This window comes from Ascaphus truei, unplaced genomic scaffold (assembly GCF_040206685.1).
Source record: "Ascaphus truei isolate aAscTru1 unplaced genomic scaffold, aAscTru1.hap1 HAP1_SCAFFOLD_97, whole genome shotgun sequence".
Lineage (NCBI taxonomy): Eukaryota > Metazoa > Chordata > Amphibia > Anura > Ascaphidae > Ascaphus > Ascaphus truei.
This window is the reverse complement of record NW_027457309.1, coordinates 1,144,900-1,161,467: the sequence shown is the minus strand read 5'-3', so window position 1 is coordinate 1,161,467 and position 16,568 is coordinate 1,144,900. Positions and strand designations below refer to the sequence as shown.

The following is a 16,568-nucleotide window of genomic DNA, read 5'->3' as shown; positions in this document are numbered from 1 at the left end:
GTGATGTTCAAAACTTTATCCCCAAATTTTGTTTTAAAAGCCCTACATTTGTTGTGACTTCATTTTAGATGTTTTCACCCTTCTCTGCTTTTTAATATCTGCCACAAAATCAAGTTCTTTTTAACTTTTGAAATTTTTTCAGTTTCAATGCCTCCTTGTTTCAGAGATTACAGAGGCATGATTTATATTTTGTCTTGAAAATGGGCATGTAATTCTACGTTTGCTAAAGATTTCATACAGATTTTATTGTTATCGAAATAGAACGTCACCTACTACAAAATACACTGTTTTCAATATCTGTGTGACAAATTGGGATGTGGAAAAAATCTTTTTCGTAGAAAGTTGAATGTTTTATCAACAAAGTAAAACAATTCTACAATATTTGCATGAGCAACTTGTTTAAATTGCTTGAGGCTCAAATGTTGTCATTAAGAATTTTATTTCCACTGTTTTTTAACTGCTTATATATTTATATATTAGAAAGCTGAAAGGTTATCTATTTACTTGTGATGTTCAAAACTTTATCCCCAAATTTTGTTTTAAAAGCCCTACATTTGTTGTGACTTCATTTTAGATGTTTTCACCCTTCTCTGCTTTTTAATATCTGCCACAAAATCAAGTTCTTTTTAACTTTTGAATAGTTTCAGTTTCAAGGCCTCCTTTTTTCAGAGATTACAGAGGCATGATTTATATTTTGTCTTGAAAATGGGCATGTAATTCTATGTTTGCTAAAGATTTCATACAGATTTTATTGTTATCGAAATAGAATGTCACCTACTACAAAATACACTGTTTTCAATATATCAAAGCACCAAATCAGACGTACACAAAACAGATGACGTCTATGTGAAAAACAAAATATATCTTCACAAAGATGTCATCTCTAAAGTAAAAAAATGGCAGCGGTGGGATTTGAACTCACGCCTCCTGAGAGACTGGAGCCTTAATCCATCGCCTTAGACCGCTCGGCCACTCTACCTGCCGCTTGATTTGTGTGACAAATTGGGAGGTGGAAAAAATCTTTTTCGTAGAAAGTTGAATGTTTTATCAACAAAGTAAAAACATTCTACAGTATTTGCATGACCGAATTGTTTAAATTGCTTGAGGCTCAACTGTTGTCATGAAGAATTTTATTTCCACTGTTATTTAACTGCTTATAATATATATATTAGAAAGCTGAAAGATTATCTATTTACTTGTGATGTTCAAAACTTTATCCCCAAATTTTGTTTTAAAAGCCCTACATTTGTTATGACTTCATTTTAGATGTTTTCACCCTTCTCTGCTTTTTAATATCTGCCACAAACTCAAGTTCTTTTTAACTTTTGAATAGTTTCAGTTTCAAGGCCTCCTTTTTTCATAGATTACAGAGGCATGATTTATATTTTGTCTTGAAAATGGGCATGTAATTCTATGTTTGCTAAAGATTTCATACAGATTTTATTGTTATCGAAATAGAATGTCACCTACTACAAAATACACTGTTTACAATATATCAAAGCACCAAATCAGACGTACACAAAACAGATGACGTCTATATGAAAAACAAAATATATCTTCACAAAGATGTCATCTCTAAAGTAAAATAATGGCAGCGGTGGGATTTGAACCCCCGCCTCCTGAGAGACTGGAGCCTTAATCCAGCGCCTTAGACCGCTCGGCCACGATACCTGCCGCTTGATCTGTGTGACAAATTGGGAGGTGGAAAAAATCTTTTTCATAGAAAGTTGAATGTTTTATCAACAAAGTAAAAACATTCTACAGTATTTGCATGACCGAATTGTTTAAATTGCTTGAGGCTCAACTGTTGTCATGAAGAATTTTACTTTCCACTGTTATTTAACTGCTTATAATATATATATTAGAAAGCTGAAAGATTATCTATTTACTTGTGATGTTCAAAACTTTATCCCCAAATTTTGTTTTAAAAGCCCTACATTTGTTGTGACTTCATTTCAGATGTTTTCACCCTTCTCTGCTTTTTAATATCTGCCACAAAATCAAGTTCTTTTTAACTTTTGAATTGTTTTCAGTTTCAAGGCCTCCTTGTTTCAGAGATTACAGAGGCATGATTTATATTTTGTCTTGAAAATGGGCATGTAATTCTATGTTTGCTAAAGATTTCATACAGATTTTATTGTTATCGAAATAGAATGTCACCTACTACAAAATACACTGTTTTCAATATCTGTGTGACAAATTGGGAGGTGGAAAAAATCTTTTTCGTAGAAAGTTGAATGTTTTATCAACAAAGTAAAACAATTCTACAATATTTGCATGACCAACTTGTTTAAATTGCTTGAGGCTCAACTGTTGTCATTAAGAATTTTATTTCCACTGTTTTTTAACTGCTTATAATATATATATTAGAAAGCTGAAAGATTATCTATTTACTTGTGATGTTCAAAACTTTATCCCCAAATTTTGTTTTAAAAGCCCTACATTTGTTGTGACTTCATTTTAGATGTTTTCACCCTTCTCTGCTTTTTAATATCTGCCACAAAATCAAGTTCTTTTTAACTTTTGAAATTGTTTTCAGTTTCAATGCCTCCTTGTTTCAGAGATTACAGAGGCATGATTTATATTTTGTCTTGAAAATGGGCATGTAATTCTATGTTTGCTAAAGATTTCATACAGATTTTATTGTTATCGAAATAGAATGTCACCTACTACAAAATACACTGTTTTCAATATCTGTGTGACAAATTGGGAGGTGGAAAAAATCTTTTTCGTAGAAAGTTGAATGTTTTATCAACAAAGTAAAACAATTCTACAATATTTGCATGACCAACTTGTTTAAATTGCTTGAGGCTCAACTGTTGTCATTAAGAATTTTATTTCCACTGTTTTTTAACTGCTTATAATATATATATTAGAAAGCTGAAAGTAAAATAATGGCAGCGGTGGGATTTGAACCCCCGCCTCCTGAGAGACTGGAGCCTTAATCCAGCGCCTTAGACCGCTCGGCCACGATACCTGCCGCTTGATCTGTGTGACAAATTGGGAGGTGGAAAAAATCTTTTTCATAGAAAGTTGAATGTTTTATCAACAAAGTAAAAACATTCTACAGTATTTGCATGACCGAATTGTTTAAATTGCTTGAGGCTCAACTGTTGTCATGAAGAATTTACTTTCCACTGTTTTTTAACTGCTTATAATATATATATTAGAAAGCTGAAAGATTATCTATTTACTTGTGATGTTCAAAACTTTATCCCCAAATTTTGTTTTAAAAGCCCTACATTTGTTGTGACTTCATTTTAGATGTTTTCACCCTTCTCTGCTTTTTAATATCTGCCACAAAATCAAGTTCTTTTTAACTTTTGAAATTTTTTCAGTTTCAATGCCTCCTTGTTTCAGAGATTACAGAGGCATGATTTATATTTTGTCTTGAAAATGGGCATGTAATTCTATGTTTGCTAAAGATTTCATACAGATTTTATTGTTATCGAAATAGAACGTCACCTACTACAAAATACACTGTTTTCAATATCTGTGTGACAAATTGGGATGTGGAAAAAATCTTTTTCGTAGAAAGTTGAATGTTTTATCAACAAAGTAAAACAATTCTACAATATTTGCATGAGCAACTTGTTTAAATTGCTTGAGGCTCAAATGTTGTCATTAAGAATTTTATTTCCACTGTTTTTTAACTGCTTATATATTTATATATTAGAAAGCTGAAAGGTTATCTATTTACTTGTGATGTTCAAAACTTTATCCCCAAATTTTGTTTTAAAAGCCCTACATTTGTTGTGACTTCATTTTAGATGTTTTCACCCTTCTCTGCTTTTTAATATCTGCCACAAAATCAAGTTCTTTTTAACTTTTGAATAGTTTCAGTTTCAAGGCCTCCTTTTTTCATAGATTACAGAGGCATGATTTATATTTTGTCTTGAAAATGGGCATGTAATTCTATGTTTGCTAAAGATTTCATACAGATTTTATTGTTATCGAAATAGAATGTCACCTACTACAAAATACACTGTTTACAATATATCAAAGCACCAAATCAGACGTACACAAAACAGATGACGTCTATATGAAAAACAAAATATATCTTCACAAAGATGTCATCTCTAAAGTAAAATAATGGCAGCGGTGGGATTTGAACCCCCGCCTCCTGAGAGACTGGAGCCTTAATCCAGCGCCTTAGACCGCTCGGCCACGATACCTGCCGCTTGATCTGTGTGACAAATTGGGAGGTGGAAAAAATCTTTTTCATAGAAAGTTGAATGTTTTATCAACAAAGTAAAAACATTCTACAGTATTTGCATGACCGAATTGTTTAAATTGCTTGAGGCTCAACTGTTGTCATGAAGAATTTACTTTCCACTGTTTTTTAACTGCTTATAATATATATATTAGAAAGCTGAAAGATTATCTATTTACTTGTGATGTTCAAAACTTTATCCCCAAATTTTGTTTTAAAAGCCCTACATTTGTTGTGACTTCATTTCAGATGTTTTCACCCTTCTCTGCTTTTTAATATCTGCCACAAAATCAAGTTCTTTTTAACTTTTGAAATTGTTTTCAGTTTCAATGCCTCCTTGTTTCAGAGATTACAGAGGCATGATTTATATTTTGTCTTGAAAATGGGCATGTAATTCTATGTTTGCTAAAGATTTCATACAGATTTTATTGTTATCGAAATAGAATGTCACCTACTACAAAATACACTGTTTTCAATATCTGTGTGACAAATTGGGAGGTGGAAAAAATATTTTTCGTAGAAAGTTGAATGTTTTATCAACAAAGTAAAAACATTCTACAGTATTTGCATGACCGAATTGTTTAATTGCTTGAGGATCAACTGTGGTCATGAAGAATTTTATTTCCACTGTTTTTTAACTGTTTATAATAAATATATTAGAAAGCTGAAAGGTTATCTATTTACTTGTGATGTTCAAAACTTTATCCCCAAATTTTGTTTTGAAAGCCCTACATTTGTTGTGACTTCATTTTAGATGTTTTCACCCTTCTCTGCTTTTTAATATCTGCCACAAACTCAAGTTCTTTTTAACTTTTGAATAGTTTTCAGTTTCAATGCCTCCTTGCTTCAGAGATTACAGAGGCATGATTTATATTTTGTCTTGAAAATGGGCATGTAATTCTATGTTTGCTAAAGATTTCATACAGATTTTATTGTTATCGAAATAGAATGTCACCTACTACAAAATACACTGTTTTCAATATCTGTGTGACAAATTGGGAGGTGGAAAAAATCTTTTTCGTAGAAAGTTGAATGTTTTATCAACAAAGTAAAACAATTCTACAATATTTGCATGACCAACTTGTTTAAATTGCTTGAGGCTCAACTGTTGTCATTAAGAATTTTATTTCCACTGTTTTTTAACTGCTTATAATATATATATTAGAAAGCTGAAAGTAAAATAATGGCAGCGGTGGGATTTGAACCCCCGCCTCCTGAGAGACTGGAGCCTTAATCCAGCGCCTTAGACCGCTCGGCCACGATACCTGCCGCTTGATCTGTGTGACAAATTGGGAGGTGGAAAAAATCTTTTTCATAGAAAGTTGAATGTTTTATCAACAAAGTAAAAACATTCTACAGTATTTGCATGACCGAATTGTTTAAATTGCTTGAGGCTCAACTGTTGTCATGAAGAATTTACTTTCCACTGTTTTTTAACTGCTTATAATATATATATTAGAAAGCTGAAAGATTATCTATTTACTTGTGATGTTCAAAACTTTATCCCCAAATTTTGTTTTAAAAGCCCTACATTTGTTGTGACTTCATTTTAGATGTTTTCACCCTTCTCTGCTTTTTAATATCTGCCACAAAATCAAGTTCTTTTTAACTTTTGAAATTTTTTCAGTTTCAATGCCTCCTTGTTTCAGAGATTACAGAGGCATGATTTATATTTTGTCTTGAAAATGGGCATGTAATTCTACGTTTGCTAAAGATTTCATACAGATTTTATTGTTATCGAAATAGAACGTCACCTACTACAAAATACACTGTTTTCAATATCTGTGTGACAAATTGGGATGTGGAAAAAATCTTTTTCGTAGAAAGTTGAATGTTTTATCAACAAAGTAAAACAATTCTACAATATTTGCATGAGCAACTTGTTTAAATTGCTTGAGGCTCAAATGTTGTCATTAAGAATTTTATTTCCACTGTTTTTTAACTGCTTATATATTTATATATTAGAAAGCTGAAAGGTTATCTATTTACTTGTGATGTTCAAAACTTTATCCCCAAATTTTGTTTTAAAAGCCCTACATTTGTTGTGACTTCATTTTAGATGTTTTCACCCTTCTCTGCTTTTTAATATCTGCCACAAAATCAAGTTCTTTTTAACTTTTGAATAGTTTCAGTTTCAAGGCCTCCTTTTTTCAGAGATTACAGAGGCATGATTTATATTTTGTCTTGAAAATGGGCATGTAATTCTATGTTTGCTAAAGATTTCATACAGATTTTATTGTTATCGAAATAGAATGTCACCTACTACAAAATACACTGTTTTCAATATATCAAAGCACCAAATCAGACGTACACAAAACAGATGACGTCTATGTGAAAAACAAAATATATCTTCACAAAGATGTCATCTCTAAAGTAAAAAAATGGCAGCGGTGGGATTTGAACTCACGCCTCCTGAGAGACTGGAGCCTTAATCCATCGCCTTAGACCGCTCGGCCACTCTACCTGCCGCTTGATTTGTGTGACAAATTGGGAGGTGGAAAAAATCTTTTTCGTAGAAAGTTGAATGTTTTATCAACAAAGTAAAAACATTCTACAGTATTTGCATGACCGAATTGTTTAAATTGCTTGAGGCTCAACTGTTGTCATGAAGAATTTTATTTCCACTGTTATTTAACTGCTTATAATATATATATTAGAAAGCTGAAAGATTATCTATTTACTTGTGATGTTCAAAACTTTATCCCCAAATTTTGTTTTAAAAGCCCTACATTTGTTATGACTTCATTTTAGATGTTTTCACCCTTCTCTGCTTTTTAATATCTGCCACAAACTCAAGTTCTTTTTAACTTTTGAATAGTTTCAGTTTCAAGGCCTCCTTTTTTCATAGATTACAGAGGCATGATTTATATTTTGTCTTGAAAATGGGCATGTAATTCTATGTTTGCTAAAGATTTCATACAGATTTTATTGTTATCGAAATAGAATGTCACCTACTACAAAATACACTGTTTACAATATATCAAAGCACCAAATCAGACGTACACAAAACAGATGACGTCTATATGAAAAACAAAATATATCTTCACAAAGATGTCATCTCTAAAGTAAAATAATGGCAGCGGTGGGATTTGAACCCCCGCCTCCTGAGAGACTGGAGCCTTAATCCAGCGCCTTAGACCGCTCGGCCACGATACCTGCCGCTTGATCTGTGTGACAAATTGGGAGGTGGAAAAAATCTTTTTCATAGAAAGTTGAATGTTTTATCAACAAAGTAAAAACATTCTACAGTATTTGCATGACCGAATTGTTTAAATTGCTTGAGGCTCAACTGTTGTCATGAAGAATTTTACTTTCCACTGTTATTTAACTGCTTATAATATATATATTAGAAAGCTGAAAGATTATCTATTTACTTGTGATGTTCAAAACTTTATCCCCAAATTTTGTTTTAAAAGCCCTACATTTGTTGTGACTTCATTTCAGATGTTTTCACCCTTCTCTGCTTTTTAATATCTGCCACAAAATCAAGTTCTTTTTAACTTTTGAATTGTTTTCAGTTTCAAGGCCTCCTTGTTTCAGAGATTACAGAGGCATGATTTATATTTTGTCTTGAAAATGGGCATGTAATTCTATGTTTGCTAAAGATTTCATACAGATTTTATTGTTATCGAAATAGAATGTCACCTACTACAAAATACACTGTTTTCAATATCTGTGTGACAAATTGGGAGGTGGAAAAAATCTTTTTCGTAGAAAGTTGAATGTTTTATCAACAAAGTAAAACAATTCTACAATATTTGCATGACCAACTTGTTTAAATTGCTTGAGGCTCAACTGTTGTCATTAAGAATTTTATTTCCACTGTTTTTTAACTGCTTATAATATATATATTAGAAAGCTGAAAGATTATCTATTTACTTGTGATGTTCAAAACTTTATCCCCAAATTTTGTTTTAAAAGCCCTACATTTGTTGTGACTTCATTTTAGATGTTTTCACCCTTCTCTGCTTTTTAATATCTGCCACAAAATCAAGTTCTTTTTAACTTTTGAAATTGTTTTCAGTTTCAATGCCTCCTTGTTTCAGAGATTACAGAGGCATGATTTATATTTTGTCTTGAAAATGGGCATGTAATTCTATGTTTGCTAAAGATTTCATACAGATTTTATTGTTATCGAAATAGAATGTCACCTACTACAAAATACACTGTTTTCAATATCTGTGTGACAAATTGGGAGGTGGAAAAAATCTTTTTCGTAGAAAGTTGAATGTTTTATCAACAAAGTTAAAACATTCTACAGTATTTGCATGACCGAATTGTTTAATTGCTTGAGGATCAACTGTGGTCATGAAGAATTTTATTTCCACTGTTTTTTAACTGTTTATAATAAATATATTAGAAAGCTGAAAGGTTATCTATTTACTTGTGATGTTCAAAACTTTATCCCCAAATTTTGTTTTGAAAGCCCTACATTTGTTGTGACTTCATTTTAGATGTTTTCACTATTCTCTGCTTTTTAATATCTGCCACAAACTCAAGTTCTTTTTAACTTTTGAATAGTTTTCAGTTTCAATGCCTCCTTGCTTCAGAGATTACAGAGGCATGATTTATATTTTGTCTTGAAAATGGGCATGTAATTCTATGTTTGCTAAAGATTTCATACAGATTTTATTGTTATCGAAATAGAATGTCACCTACTACAAAATACACTGTTTACAATATATCAAAGCACCAAATCAGACGTACACAAAACAGATGACGTCTATATGAAAAACAAAATATATCTTCACAAAGATGTCATCTCTAAAGTAAAATAATGGCAGCGGTGGGATTTGAACCCACGCCTCCTGAGAGACTGGAGCCTTAATCCAGCGCCTTAGACCGCTCGGCCACGCTACCTGCCGCTTGATCTGTGTGACAAATTGGGAGGTGGAAAAAATCTTTTTCGTAGAAAGTTGAATGTTTTATCAACAAAGTAAAAACATTCTACAGTATTTGCATGACCGAATTGTTTAAATTGCTTGAGGCTCAACTGTTGTCATGAAGAATTTTATTTCCACTGTTTTTTAACTGCTTATAATATATATATTAGAAAGCTGAAAGATTATCTATTTACTTGTGATGTTCAAAACTTTATCCCCAAATTTTGTTTTAAAAGCCCTACATTTGTTGTGACTTCATTTCAGATGTTTTCACCCTTCTCTGCTTTTTAATATCTGCCACAAAATCAAGTTCTTTTTAACTTTTGAATTGTTTTCAGTTTCAAGGCCTCCTTGTTTCAGAGATTACAGAGGCATGATTTATATTTTGTCTTGAAAATGGGCATGTAATTCTATGTTTGCTAAAGATTTCATACAGATTTTATTGTTATCGAAATAGAATGTCACCTACTACAAAATACACTGTTTTCAATATCTGTGTGACAAATTGGGAGGTGGAAAAAATCTTTTTCGTAGAAAGTTGAATGTTTTATCAACAAAGTAAAACAATTCTACAATATTTGCATGACCAACTTGTTTAAATTGCTTGAGGCTCAACTGTTGTCATTAAGAATTTTATTTCCACTGTTTTTTAACTGCTTATAATATATATATTAGAAAGCTGAAAGTAAAATAATGGCAGCGGTGGGATTTGAACCCCCGCCTCCTGAGAGACTGGAGCCTTAATCCAGCGCCTTAGACCGCTCGGCCACGATACCTGCCGCTTGATCTGTGTGACAAATTGGGAGGTGGAAAAAATCTTTTTCATAGAAAGTTGAATGTTTTATCAACAAAGTAAAAACATTCTACAGTATTTGCATGACCGAATTGTTTAAATTGCTTGAGGCTCAACTGTTGTCATGAAGAATTTACTTTCCACTGTTTTTTAACTGCTTATAATATATATATTAGAAAGCTGAAAGATTATCTATTTACTTGTGATGTTCAAAACTTTATCCCCAAATTTTGTTTTAAAAGCCCTACATTTGTTGTGACTTCATTTTAGATGTTTTCACCCTTCTCTGCTTTTTAATATCTGCCACAAAATCAAGTTCTTTTTAACTTTTGAAATTTTTTCAGTTTCAATGCCTCCTTGTTTCAGAGATTACAGAGGCATGATTTATATTTTGTCTTGAAAATGGGCATGTAATTCTATGTTTGCTAAAGATTTCATACAGATTTTATTGTTATCGAAATAGAACGTCACCTACTACAAAATACACTGTTTTCAATATCTGTGTGACAAATTGGGATGTGGAAAAAATCTTTTTCGTAGAAAGTTGAATGTTTTATCAACAAAGTAAAACAATTCTACAATATTTGCATGAGCAACTTGTTTAAATTGCTTGAGGCTCAAATGTTGTCATTAAGAATTTTATTTCCACTGTTTTTTAACTGCTTATATATTTATATATTAGAAAGCTGAAAGGTTATCTATTTACTTGTGATGTTCAAAACTTTATCCCCAAATTTTGTTTTAAAAGCCCTACATTTGTTGTGACTTCATTTTAGATGTTTTCACCCTTCTCTGCTTTTTAATATCTGCCACAAAATCAAGTTCTTTTTAACTTTTGAATAGTTTCAGTTTCAAGGCCTCCTTTTTTCAGAGATTACAGAGGCATGATTTATATTTTGTCTTGAAAATGGGCATGTAATTCTATGTTTGCTAAAGATTTCATACAGATTTTATTGTTATCGAAATAGAATGTCACCTACTACAAAATACACTGTTTTCAATATATCAAAGCACCAAATCAGACGTACACAAAACAGATGACGTCTATGTGAAAAACAAAATATATCTTCACAAAGATGTCATCTCTAAAGTAAAAAAATGGCAGCGGTGGGATTTGAACTCACGCCTCCTGAGAGACTGGAGCCTTAATCCATCGCCTTAGACCGCTCGGCCACTCTACCTGCCGCTTGATTTGTGTGACAAATTGGGAGGTGGAAAAAATCTTTTTCGTAGAAAGTTGAATGTTTTATCAACAAAGTAAAAACATTCTACAGTATTTGCATGACCGAATTGTTTAAATTGCTTGAGGCTCAACTGTTGTCATGAAGAATTTTATTTCCACTGTTATTTAACTGCTTATAATATATATATTAGAAAGCTGAAAGATTATCTATTTACTTGTGATGTTCAAAACTTTATCCCCAAATTTTGTTTTAAAAGCCCTACATTTGTTATGACTTCATTTTAGATGTTTTCACCCTTCTCTGCTTTTTAATATCTGCCACAAACTCAAGTTCTTTTTAACTTTTGAATAGTTTCAGTTTCAAGGCCTCCTTTTTTCATAGATTACAGAGGCATGATTTATATTTTGTCTTGAAAATGGGCATGTAATTCTATGTTTGCTAAAGATTTCATACAGATTTTATTGTTATCGAAATAGAATGTCACCTACTACAAAATACACTGTTTACAATATATCAAAGCACCAAATCAGACGTACACAAAACAGATGACGTCTATATGAAAAACAAAATATATCTTCACAAAGATGTCATCTCTAAAGTAAAATAATGGCAGCGGTGGGATTTGAACCCCCGCCTCCTGAGAGACTGGAGCCTTAATCCAGCGCCTTAGACCGCTCGGCCACGATACCTGCCGCTTGATCTGTGTGACAAATTGGGAGGTGGAAAAAATCTTTTTCATAGAAAGTTGAATGTTTTATCAACAAAGTAAAAACATTCTACAGTATTTGCATGACCGAATTGTTTAAATTGCTTGAGGCTCAACTGTTGTCATGAAGAATTTTACTTTCCACTGTTATTTAACTGCTTATAATATATATATTAGAAAGCTGAAAGATTATCTATTTACTTGTGATGTTCAAAACTTTATCCCCAAATTTTGTTTTAAAAGCCCTACATTTGTTGTGACTTCATTTCAGATGTTTTCACCCTTCTCTGCTTTTTAATATCTGCCACAAAATCAAGTTCTTTTTAACTTTTGAATTGTTTTCAGTTTCAAGGCCTCCTTGTTTCAGAGATTACAGAGGCATGATTTATATTTTGTCTTGAAAATGGGCATGTAATTCTATGTTTGCTAAAGATTTCATACAGATTTTATTGTTATCGAAATAGAATGTCACCTACTACAAAATACACTGTTTTCAATATCTGTGTGACAAATTGGGAGGTGGAAAAAATCTTTTTCGTAGAAAGTTGAATGTTTTATCAACAAAGTAAAACAATTCTACAATATTTGCATGACCAACTTGTTTAAATTGCTTGAGGCTCAACTGTTGTCATTAAGAATTTTATTTCCACTGTTTTTTAACTGCTTATAATATATATATTAGAAAGCTGAAAGATTATCTATTTACTTGTGATGTTCAAAACTTTATCCCCAAATTTTGTTTTAAAAGCCCTACATTTGTTGTGACTTCATTTTAGATGTTTTCACCCTTCTCTGCTTTTTAATATCTGCCACAAAATCAAGTTCTTTTTAACTTTTGAAATTGTTTTCAGTTTCAATGCCTCCTTGTTTCAGAGATTACAGAGGCATGATTTATATTTTGTCTTGAAAATGGGCATGTAATTCTATGTTTGCTAAAGATTTCATACAGATTTTATTGTTATCGAAATAGAATGTCACCTACTACAAAATACACTGTTTTCAATATCTGTGTGACAAATTGGGAGGTGGAAAAAATCTTTTTCGTAGAAAGTTGAATGTTTTATCAACAAAGTTAAAACATTCTACAGTATTTGCATGACCGAATTGTTTAATTGCTTGAGGATCAACTGTGGTCATGAAGAATTTTATTTCCACTGTTTTTTAACTGTTTATAATAAATATATTAGAAAGCTGAAAGGTTATCTATTTACTTGTGATGTTCAAAACTTTATCCCCAAATTTTGTTTTGAAAGCCCTACATTTGTTGTGACTTCATTTTAGATGTTTTCACTATTCTCTGCTTTTTAATATCTGCCACAAACTCAAGTTCTTTTTAACTTTTGAATAGTTTTCAGTTTCAATGCCTCCTTGCTTCAGAGATTACAGAGGCATGATTTATATTTTGTCTTGAAAATGGGCATGTAATTCTATGTTTGCTAAAGATTTCATACAGATTTTATTGTTATCGAAATAGAATGTCACCTACTACAAAATACACTGTTTACAATATATCAAAGCACCAAATCAGACGTACACAAAACAGATGACGTCTATATGAAAAACAAAATATATCTTCACAAAGATGTCATCTCTAAAGTAAAATAATGGCAGCGGTGGGATTTGAACCCACGCCTCCTGAGAGACTGGAGCCTTAATCCAGCGCCTTAGACCGCTCGGCCACGCTACCTGCCGCTTGATCTGTGTGACAAATTGGGAGGTGGAAAAAATCTTTTTCGTAGAAAGTTGAATGTTTTATCAACAAAGTAAAAACATTCTACAGTATTTGCATGACCGAATTGTTTAAATTGCTTGAGGCTCAACTGTTGTCATGAAGAATTTTATTTCCACTGTTTTTTAACTGCTTATAATATATATATTAGAAAGCTGAAAGATTATCTATTTACTTGTGATGTTCAAAACTTTATCCCCAAATTTTGTTTTAAAAGCCCTACATTTGTTGTGACTTCATTTCAGATGTTTTCACCCTTCTCTGCTTTTTAATATCTGCCACAAAATCAAGTTCTTTTTAACTTTTGAATTGTTTTCAGTTTCAAGGCCTCCTTGTTTCAGAGATTACAGAGGCATGATTTATATTTTGTCTTGAAAATGGGCATGTAATTCTATGTTTGCTAAAGATTTCATACAGATTTTATTGTTATCGAAATAGAATGTCACCTACTACAAAATACACTGTTTTCAATATCTGTGTGACAAATTGGGAGGTGGAAAAAATCTTTTTCGTAGAAAGTTGAATGTTTTATCAACAAAGTAAAACAATTCTACAATATTTGCATGACCAACTTGTTTAAATTGCTTGAGGCTCAACTGTTGTCATTAAGAATTTTATTTCCACTGTTTTTTAACTGCTTATAATATATATATTAGAAAGCTGAAAGTAAAATAATGGCAGCGGTGGGATTTGAACCCCCGCCTCCTGAGAGACTGGAGCCTTAATCCAGCGCCTTAGACCGCTCGGCCACGATACCTGCCGCTTGATCTGTGTGACAAATTGGGAGGTGGAAAAAATCTTTTTCATAGAAAGTTGAATGTTTTATCAACAAAGTAAAAACATTCTACAGTATTTGCATGACCGAATTGTTTAAATTGCTTGAGGCTCAACTGTTGTCATGAAGAATTTACTTTCCACTGTTTTTTAACTGCTTATAATATATATATTAGAAAGCTGAAAGATTATCTATTTACTTGTGATGTTCAAAACTTTATCCCCAAATTTTGTTTTAAAAGCCCTACATTTGTTGTGACTTCATTTTAGATGTTTTCACCCTTCTCTGCTTTTTAATATCTGCCACAAAATCAAGTTCTTTTTAACTTTTGAAATTTTTTCAGTTTCAATGCCTCCTTGTTTCAGAGATTACAGAGGCATGATTTATATTTTGTCTTGAAAATGGGCATGTAATTCTATGTTTGCTAAAGATTTCATACAGATTTTATTGTTATCGAAATAGAACGTCACCTACTACAAAATACACTGTTTTCAATATCTGTGTGACAAATTGGGATGTGGAAAAAATCTTTTTCGTAGAAAGTTGAATGTTTTATCAACAAAGTAAAACAATTCTACAATATTTGCATGAGCAACTTGTTTAAATTGCTTGAGGCTCAAATGTTGTCATTAAGAATTTTATTTCCACTGTTTTTTAACTGCTTATATATTTATATATTAGAAAGCTGAAAGGTTATCTATTTACTTGTGATGTTCAAAACTTTATCCCCAAATTTTGTTTTAAAAGCCCTACATTTGTTGTGACTTCATTTTAGATGTTTTCACCCTTCTCTGCTTTTTAATATCTGCCACAAAATCAAGTTCTTTTTAACTTTTGAATAGTTTCAGTTTCAAGGCCTCCTTTTTTCATAGATTACAGAGGCATGATTTATATTTTGTCTTGAAAATGGGCATGTAATTCTATGTTTGCTAAAGATTTCATACAGATTTTATTGTTATCGAAATAGAATGTCACCTACTACAAAATACACTGTTTACAATATATCAAAGCACCAAATCAGACGTACACAAAACAGATGACGTCTATATGAAAAACAAAATATATCTTCACAAAGATGTCATCTCTAAAGTAAAATAATGGCAGCGGTGGGATTTGAACCCCCGCCTCCTGAGAGACTGGAGCCTTAATCCAGCGCCTTAGACCGCTCGGCCACGATACCTGCCGCTTGATCTGTGTGACAAATTGGGAGGTGGAAAAAATCTTTTTCATAGAAAGTTGAATGTTTTATCAACAAAGTAAAAACATTCTACAGTATTTGCATGACCGAATTGTTTAAATTGCTTGAGGCTCAACTGTTGTCATGAAGAATTTACTTTCCACTGTTTTTTAACTGCTTATAATATATATATTAGAAAGCTGAAAGATTATCTATTTACTTGTGATGTTCAAAACTTTATCCCCAAATTTTGTTTTAAAAGCCCTACATTTGTTGTGACTTCATTTCAGATGTTTTCACCCTTCTCTGCTTTTTAATATCTGCCACAAAATCAAGTTCTTTTTAACTTTTGAAATTGTTTTCAGTTTCAATGCCTCCTTGTTTCAGAGATTACAGAGGCATGATTTATATTTTGTCTTGAAAATGGGCATGTAATTCTATGTTTGCTAAAGATTTCATACAGATTTTATTGTTATCGAAATAGAATGTCACCTACTACAAAATACACTGTTTTCAATATCTGTGTGACAAATTGGGAGGTGGAAAAAATATTTTTCGTAGAAAGTTGAATGTTTTATCAACAAAGTAAAAACATTCTACAGTATTTGCATGACCGAATTGTTTAATTGCTTGAGGATCAACTGTGGTCATGAAGAATTTTATTTCCACTGTTTTTTAACTGTTTATAATAAATATATTAGAAAGCTGAAAGGTTATCTATTTACTTGTGATGTTCAAAACTTTATCCCCAAATTTTGTTTTGAAAGCCCTACATTTGTTGTGACTTCATTTTAGATGTTTTCACTATTCTCTGCTTTTTAATATCTGCCACAAACTCAAGTTCTTTTTAACTTTTGAATAGTTTTCAGTTTCAATGCCTCCTTGCTTCAGAGATTACAGAGGCATGATTTATATTTTGTCTTGAAAATGGGCATGTAATTCTATGTTTGCTAAAGATTTCATACAGATTTTATTGTTATCGAAATAGAATGTCACCTACTACAAAATACACTGTTTACAATATATCAAAGCACCAAATCAGACGTACACAAAACAGATGACGTCTATATGAAAAACAAAATATATCTTCACAAAGATGTCATCTCTA

At 31.8% G+C, this 16,568-nt stretch overlaps 14 non-coding genes across 14 annotated transcripts; all 14 read right to left on the bottom strand.

The window, feature by feature from the left end:
• Window positions 1–897: 897 nt before the first annotated feature.
• On the bottom strand, window positions 898–979 carry TRNAL-AAG (transfer RNA leucine (anticodon AAG)). The gene has a single exon. It is a non-coding gene; the product is annotated as a tRNA-Leu (tRNA).
• Window positions 980–1,589: 610 nt separating this feature from the next.
• TRNAL-AAG (transfer RNA leucine (anticodon AAG)) lies at window positions 1,590–1,675 on the bottom strand. Its single transcript has one exon. It is a non-coding gene; the product is annotated as a tRNA-Leu (tRNA).
• A 1,220-nt stretch (window positions 1,676–2,895) lies between these two features.
• On the bottom strand, window positions 2,896–2,981 carry TRNAL-AAG (transfer RNA leucine (anticodon AAG)). Its single transcript has one exon. It is a non-coding gene; the product is annotated as a tRNA-Leu (tRNA).
• A 1,112-nt stretch (window positions 2,982–4,093) lies between these two features.
• TRNAL-AAG (transfer RNA leucine (anticodon AAG)) lies at window positions 4,094–4,179 on the bottom strand. The gene has a single exon. It is a non-coding gene; the product is annotated as a tRNA-Leu (tRNA).
• Window positions 4,180–5,397: 1,218 nt separating this feature from the next.
• Window positions 5,398–5,483, bottom strand: TRNAL-AAG (transfer RNA leucine (anticodon AAG)). Its single transcript has one exon. It is a non-coding gene; the product is annotated as a tRNA-Leu (tRNA).
• A 1,112-nt stretch (window positions 5,484–6,595) lies between these two features.
• Window positions 6,596–6,677, bottom strand: TRNAL-AAG (transfer RNA leucine (anticodon AAG)). The gene has a single exon. It is a non-coding gene; the product is annotated as a tRNA-Leu (tRNA).
• A 610-nt stretch (window positions 6,678–7,287) lies between these two features.
• On the bottom strand, window positions 7,288–7,373 carry TRNAL-AAG (transfer RNA leucine (anticodon AAG)). The gene has a single exon. It is a non-coding gene; the product is annotated as a tRNA-Leu (tRNA).
• Window positions 7,374–8,991: 1,618 nt separating this feature from the next.
• Window positions 8,992–9,073, bottom strand: TRNAL-AAG (transfer RNA leucine (anticodon AAG)). The gene has a single exon. It is a non-coding gene; the product is annotated as a tRNA-Leu (tRNA).
• A 717-nt stretch (window positions 9,074–9,790) lies between these two features.
• Window positions 9,791–9,876, bottom strand: TRNAL-AAG (transfer RNA leucine (anticodon AAG)). Its single transcript has one exon. It is a non-coding gene; the product is annotated as a tRNA-Leu (tRNA).
• A 1,112-nt stretch (window positions 9,877–10,988) lies between these two features.
• Window positions 10,989–11,070, bottom strand: TRNAL-AAG (transfer RNA leucine (anticodon AAG)). Its single transcript has one exon. It is a non-coding gene; the product is annotated as a tRNA-Leu (tRNA).
• A 610-nt stretch (window positions 11,071–11,680) lies between these two features.
• On the bottom strand, window positions 11,681–11,766 carry TRNAL-AAG (transfer RNA leucine (anticodon AAG)). Its single transcript has one exon. It is a non-coding gene; the product is annotated as a tRNA-Leu (tRNA).
• Window positions 11,767–13,384: 1,618 nt separating this feature from the next.
• On the bottom strand, window positions 13,385–13,466 carry TRNAL-AAG (transfer RNA leucine (anticodon AAG)). Its single transcript has one exon. It is a non-coding gene; the product is annotated as a tRNA-Leu (tRNA).
• A 717-nt stretch (window positions 13,467–14,183) lies between these two features.
• On the bottom strand, window positions 14,184–14,269 carry TRNAL-AAG (transfer RNA leucine (anticodon AAG)). The gene has a single exon. It is a non-coding gene; the product is annotated as a tRNA-Leu (tRNA).
• A 1,112-nt stretch (window positions 14,270–15,381) lies between these two features.
• On the bottom strand, window positions 15,382–15,467 carry TRNAL-AAG (transfer RNA leucine (anticodon AAG)). Its single transcript has one exon. It is a non-coding gene; the product is annotated as a tRNA-Leu (tRNA).
• Between the last annotated feature and the right edge of the window lie 1,101 nt (window positions 15,468–16,568).